General features: G+C 41.1%; 1 gene segment (V, D, J or C); it reads right to left on the bottom strand.

The window, feature by feature from the left end:
• Positions 1–6,906, bottom strand: part of LOC127634233 (immunoglobulin kappa constant-like) — a 26,744-nt gene extending 19,838 nt beyond the window's left edge. The window contains exon 1 of the C gene segment in view: positions 6,858–6,906.

Genomic DNA, 6,906 nt, shown 5'->3' with positions numbered 1-6,906 from the left:
AGCATTTCTTTTTTGTCCTATGGATTAACCTAGCAACAAACATTCAACGATGCAGCACCTCTCGATGTTAGCGTTACGGTTGTTTACTTTGTGATTAGGTTAAACGCTCTCAAAGATCCGCCGAAACCCCACTAAAGACATGGATCATCTTGAAACAAGGTGAAGTCATTGCAATTGCATGGCAGGGTAAGATATTTTCGTTCACCTGCAAATACTTTGTAATTAACTTTGCTATTGTTACATATTTTTGTTCAGTTACAGGATGTACAAAATCAAAGAAAAGAAAAAATAATTACTTTAACTCTACAAAGTACGGAAACGGCTAACGTTACATAAACATAGACACTTAAGTTGTATTAAACTTACCTTTGATGAAGTGCTCACTGCACACATGAGCATTATCCGACTCGGCTCCTCCAGACCGCAGACGCAGGTTTACAAGACATTTTTCCAGCGTTTTCAGTCAATTTCTTGCATTTCCCCCTTGTGAACAACAACTTTTGGTACATGATAAAAGTTCCTTGTGGTTTCTCGGTTAGGTCGATTTGAGCAACCGTAAACAATGCAAAACATAGGCATTTTGACTTTGTGATAGTGCTTCCCATGTAGAAAATCACTTCCTGCCCTCCATCAGTATGTTTCAGAATGTGCAGAGAATGTTTTAAGATGTTGTAAAGCAGTTTGATGGAAAGGAGGAGGCGAGAACCGGCTTGATAATATAAATAATAGTTTTAATGATAAACTTAAAAAGACACAAACACACACATGACGGACATGTCCGTAAACGATCTCTCTCTCCCGCACAATCCTCCGGAGTCGGCCTTTATCCCTCTCGGAGGCTTGATTAGCCTGATAAGGGACCGGCTGTGTCACTACCCGGCCCCGCCCTCCGCCCTGCCACATTCCTCCCTCGTTCTCTCAGGAAAGGGAGCCCCCGGCATGAAGTACATCCTCCCCTCTTTCCCTGGGGGAGGGCGTGCCCAAAGCCCCGTCTGCCGGCAGATCATCCCCGTCCACCTGGATGAGGGAGGAGACAAGGGGGGGAAACAGAAATAATAAAAATGGGGTGGGTATTCCAGTAACAGTGTAGTACCCCTCAAAAAAAACACTGTAAAATTTATACGAGAGGGAAAAGGCCAACACAGAGCAGCAGTGAGAGAGAGAGAGAGATGAAAAAAAAAAACACTTACTCGCTAGTTCTCCGATACGCCATAGCTTGTTCCTCGGCCACTCCTCCACCCTTTAATGGACGACAGCCGAACTGGCAGTCCTCCAGGCCCCGGCGGACAGAACGCCCCGCCGCATTCTTGGGGAACAGAAGGGGTCTCCCCCGCCACTGGTAGCGGTTCTCCTGCTCCAGGCGGTCGGCAGTGAGACCCCGCCGCATTTCAGCGGCTGTAAGGGGACTACTCCGCCCCTGGCAGCGGCCTTGACCGCTCCAGGCAGTCGGTTAGGAGCCCCTTCTCCCCTCGCGGTCGGCGGCCGTCCTCCGCTTCCAGGCGGCCGGGCTCCGTTGGGGTGGACGGTAGTGGCGAGAACTCTAACTACGACGTATCCCTCCTCCTTCCCGGAATTTGGCACCAATGTAATCAGTGCAATGGAAACGAGGAGGCGAGAACCGGCTTGATAATATAATAATATTTTAATTTTAAACTTAAACAAAAGACAAACACACATGACTTTCTCTGTGTAAAACATTTATTTAAAGTCTATGTTCAGCTATTGTTGTATTCATGCATATAAGAAAAACAAGTCATCAAAGATAAGGGTTTAAAGTTATAATCTTTGAAAGTAGATGAATGAAATGAGTTAAATACATTTGTAAAAGGAGATTGTATGTTCATTTTCCTGTTCGGAGAAAACGTGAAATTAGTTGTGCAGAGCCAAAATGGCACTGAGTGAAACGAGTTTTATCCAAGATGGCTGCCTCCATGTGTGAAATGTGGTTCATTTGAAACTGAATTCAATGTGTAAAAGGCATTCATATTTTATTCTAACAACTGAATATTTTGTATCCATGGGCTCAGGCAGGAACACAGACCAGAATATCCAAGACATTAACAAATGTATGTTCATATGTTAATGTCTTGGATATTCTGATCTGTGTTCCTGCCTGAGCCCATCGTGGATGTTTTCCCTTGTTTATATCTTTTGTTTCCCATCATGGATGTTTTGTTTGTTCACTGTATTGTTTTATTCATTAAAGAAGCCACATCTAGATCCCCACTCCTCGTCTGCCCTCGTCTGATTCCTAACAGAAAGGCAGGGAATTGTGGGAAGTGTAGTTCGGGACAGGTGACAAGTGAGAAACACAGGACAGACAACAGGGGATCATGACAGTATGTGAATGTTACTCTGGCAGTAATCATTTATTAGTGTCATGCAGCCTGTTTTATTCAGGTGTGTGCTGAATGGAATGCCAAACAAACCATTGAGGAGACTCTCATCATGACCCATGAGCGGGTAAACAGGCTGATGATGTTTTCAGAATAAAACAAATAAACGGGTCCACAACATTAAACCAGACTCCTGATGTAGAGTGTTGAAGTTAATACTAATTTATTACTGCATTTAAGTATGATAAAATAAACCATTAATAATTTTATTCAGCCTTTATTCAGTTTTACATTTACATTTACATTTATTCATTTGGCAGACGCTTTTATCCAAAGCGACTTACAAAAGAGGAAAAAACATCAGCGAATCATCTTAGGGAGACAGTGATACAAAAAGTGCCATATTACAAAGTTTCACTATCATCAGAATAGTATACAAAACAGATTTAAGTGCAACAAGAAATGTAAATATATATATATATTTTTTTTTATTTTTTTTATTTTTTTTTATTTTTTAGTGACTGGTTAAGTGCTTTTGGAAAAGATGTGTTTTTAGCCGTTTTTTGAAGATAGAGAGTGAGTTAGCTTCCCGGATTGAGTTGGGAAGGTCATTCCACCAATGTGGTATGATGAAACTGAAAGTCCGGGAAAGTGTTTTGGTGCCTCTTTGTTTTGGTACGACAAGGCGACGTTCCTTAGCCGACCGCAGGCTTCTGGTGGGAACGTAGCTCTACATAAATGTTTTTAGGTATGCTGGAGCAGACCCAGTGACTGTTTTGTATGCCAGCATCAGGGCCTTGAATTTAATACGTGCATGAACCGGCAGCCAGTGGAGAGAGACAAAGAGTGGTGTAACATGTGCTCTCTTAGGCTCATTAAAGACCAGACGTGCTGCTGCATTCTGGATCATTTGCAGAGGTCTAATAGCACATTCAGGAAGGCCTGCAATGAGAGCGTTACAGTAGTCCAGTCTAGTTATGACAAGTGACTGAACGAGCAGTTGTGTGGCATGTACAGAGAGCAAGGGTCTTATCTTCCTGATATTGTAGAGTGTAAATCTACATGATCTTGCGGTCTTTGAAATGTGGTCTGTGAAATTTAGCTCATCATCAATGGTTACCCCTAGATTTCTGACCGTTTTGGAAGGCGAAACTGTAGTTGGACCCAGCTGCATGGTGATGTTGTGTTCAACAGCAGGGTTGGCTGGAAAGACAAGGAGTTCGGTCTTGGCTGGGTTGAGTTGCAGGTGGTGTTCCTTCATCCAGTCTGAGATGTCTGCCAGACAGGCAGCGATTCGAGTGGTCACTGTGGTGTCGTTGGGCTGGAAAGACAAGTAGACTTGCGTGTCATCAGCGTAGCAGTGGTAAGAGAAACCATGTGACTGGATGATGGGTCCCAGTGATGTTGTGTATATGGAGAAGAGAAGTGGCCCAAGCACTGATCCCTGAGGTACCCCAGTAAGTAACTGATGTGGCTTGGATACCTCCCCTCTCCAGGCTACCTCAAAGGACCTTTCTGAGAGATAGGAGTTGAACCAGCCAAGCACAGCTCCAGTGATACCCAGTTTAGAGAGGGTGGAGAGAAGGATCTGATGGTTGACTGTGTCAAAGGCAGCAGAAAGGTCCAGCAGAATCAGAACGGATGATCTGGATTCAGCTTTCGCCTGTCTCAGCGACTCCGTGAGAGCCAGCAGGGCAGTCTCAGTGGAGTGTCAACTTTTGAAGCCTAATTGATTGTCATCCAGCAGCTTGTTCTGTGAGAGATAGGCAGAGATCTGATTGAAAACTGCCCTTTCAAGTGTTTTTGCCATGAATGGGATGAGAGAGACTGGTCTGTAGTGTTCTATCTGTGTGGGGTTATGTGCAGATATTTTCAGCAGTGGGGTTACTCGAGCCTGCTTAAATGTAGTGGGAAAAGTGCCTGCAAGAAGAGATGTGTTAATTATGTGTGTAATTGCAGGTAGGATGGATGGAGAGATGGCCTGGAGAAGGTGTGATGGAATGGGGTCAAGGGAACAGGTTTTGGGGTGGTTGGAGAGGAGGAGTTTAGAGACCTCAGTGTCAGTTAAAGGAGAGAACATAGAGAAAGAAGAGTTGCATACAGGAGGTGGGTGTTTGACAGGGTGTGGTGCAGTGAATGTATTGCTGATGGCTGTAACCTTATTAGTAAAAAATGTGGCGAAGATATCTGCTATTCTATCTATTCTATCTGCTATCTGCTAAGATATTGTGGTTTTCTTTATTTTACAAAAGCACAAGGTTTTGTTGTTATTGTGAGTGTACACAAATAAAAGTAGACCCTTTATAGTCTCTAATGGTATTATTAGTTAGCTGCGACATAATGTATGATGCCCAAATGCACAGGGTTTCTTATTCATTGTGAAACTGTGTTTTCTTAATGGCATGAATCACAATGAAGGCCCAGACTTTAAATGCACGTCCCTCCACTGGTCTACGACATCAGAGGTGATACGACAGAGTGTCCATTTCTTTCTGTTTCATTATTTGTATTTATTCATTTTGTTTATTGCATTGAAATAAAATGTCATGAACTCGGTTGGACTCAGGAAAAAATCCCGAGTCCCAAAAAATCGAGTCAGAGTAAAAATGCATCCGAGTCTGTGAGAAGTTGAAGTCCATTAAAATTGGACTCGTGACTCGAGTACCCCAACTCTAATACTGAGTTTTGAACAGTTGATTGAAACATTCATAAGGTCAGTATGACTGATGAGATCAGACTCAGTGTAAACTGATGAATATGATCAAAGTTCATCTCTCCATTAGTCAAACTCAACTGTCTCATTTCACACAATAAAGAGTCAAACAGTGAAACTGAGTTCAAATATTTGCATCATCAGGTTGGAGTGATTGTGTTCCTCTCAGAATAGAGCAGCTCCATCAGCAGATGTTCACCATCATAATACCATCAACACTTAAACAACATGTTAAACTCCTGTCTGCAAAACATCAGATTTACTTGTTTTCATTAAAGGACACAAAATAATCTTTGAAACATTCTCAATCATGCTGGATCCTGTATGTTTATATTTCAAAATCTGTTCATAAATTGATGCATTTACTGAGAACACCATATGTTTGAGTTCCCTAATTTGACTTCATGATCTTGTTTCATAATGTCTCTGCAGGTGTTTTCATGCTTCATTGAGTGAAGATTATTTATAAAATGTGAGATAAAGTCCTGATCTAACTAATGACACAAATAATATCAATAAATCCACTTTACATATAAGACAGGAAACTTCAATAATGTAATATTTTATTAGTTTATTGAATTTTGAGAAAAGTGAAAGACAAAAGCACACATATGCTTGTGTGAATAGAAGTCACTGTTAGTCTCCATGTGAGACATGAGTGAGAAGAGCAGAAGAGAATCCAGAGGATCTACTCAGAACACTGATCTCTCCTCACTTCTCCAGTGACTGACAGCTGCTCTTTCTGTTTGGCCTCACAGCTCACTGTGACCGCCTTCATCCACTCGTCCTGAGAGAGAGTCAGACTGCTGCTCCAGCTGTACAGACCGCCCTTCTCCAGGACCCCAGCACTGCTCTTCTCAGACCTGCTGCTCCCGTCCACCTTCCAGCTCAGGCTCCAGTCTGAGGGGAAGCCCTTGTTGGCCACACACATCAGTGTTGCTGTGTTCTTTGTGGAAATCTCTTCACTGGAGGGCGGCAGGACGCTCACTTTAGGACAGTGATGCCTGACAAATACACAATAGACAACTTCAAAAGAAGAAAAGATTTCTTTCTCCAGATTGAAACTAAATCAATTACATTAGTCAATTATAGATTTTGAAGATCTTTAAAGATATCATTGAAAACTTTCAACATTAAACTGCAAGTTTGTTTCTTCATGTTGATCTGTTCAATCATATAAAGAACAATTTATTTCCCCAAAGACTCTGAATGACCAAAATGATGAAATGATGAATAAAGTTCACATATCTTTATATGTTTGCAGTTTGACTTACACAAAAGTTCAAGAATATTTTCCTTCATAAATTTCTCTTTCTACATTAAGAAATAACTATGAAAAGACATTGCCCAACCTCAAGAGAATAGAAAAGAAAATTCTGTACAATGATGAACTTTTAACAGTTCATTTGGTGAAAGAATTCCTCCAGTAAAACTTTATATGTTACATATTACATTAAGAAACATTTCATATTGAAGGAGCATTTTTATGAACTCTTGATAATGTTCGTCATTTAAACACAGAGTCATTTAACATCTCCAAAAACTGAATAACATCTCACTTCTGTACCAGCAACAAATTCACATGTGCTGACAAAGTGTAAATTAAGTGTCTTTAAAGTTCACCTTCATTTCTTGAAAAACAGCCAAATTATTCAATCTGTCTAATCAGATATTATTAATAAATAATGAAATATAAATCAAAAAAGTGAGAGAAATCACTGAACTCATATGTGTGTCAATTCAACATAAACATTCCACATTATAAAAACACATAAAACATTAAAATGATGATTTCAGGATTTACTTACTGCCAACATCCAGTCTGGTGCCGCTGCCGAAAGTGTACCACAGTGATAC

Source organism: Xyrauchen texanus, chromosome 41 (genome assembly GCF_025860055.1).
Source record: "Xyrauchen texanus isolate HMW12.3.18 chromosome 41, RBS_HiC_50CHRs, whole genome shotgun sequence".
Lineage (NCBI taxonomy): Eukaryota > Metazoa > Chordata > Actinopteri > Cypriniformes > Catostomidae > Xyrauchen > Xyrauchen texanus.
The sequence above is the reverse complement of the archived record's forward strand: the minus strand, read 5'-3'. Positions and strand labels throughout refer to the sequence as shown.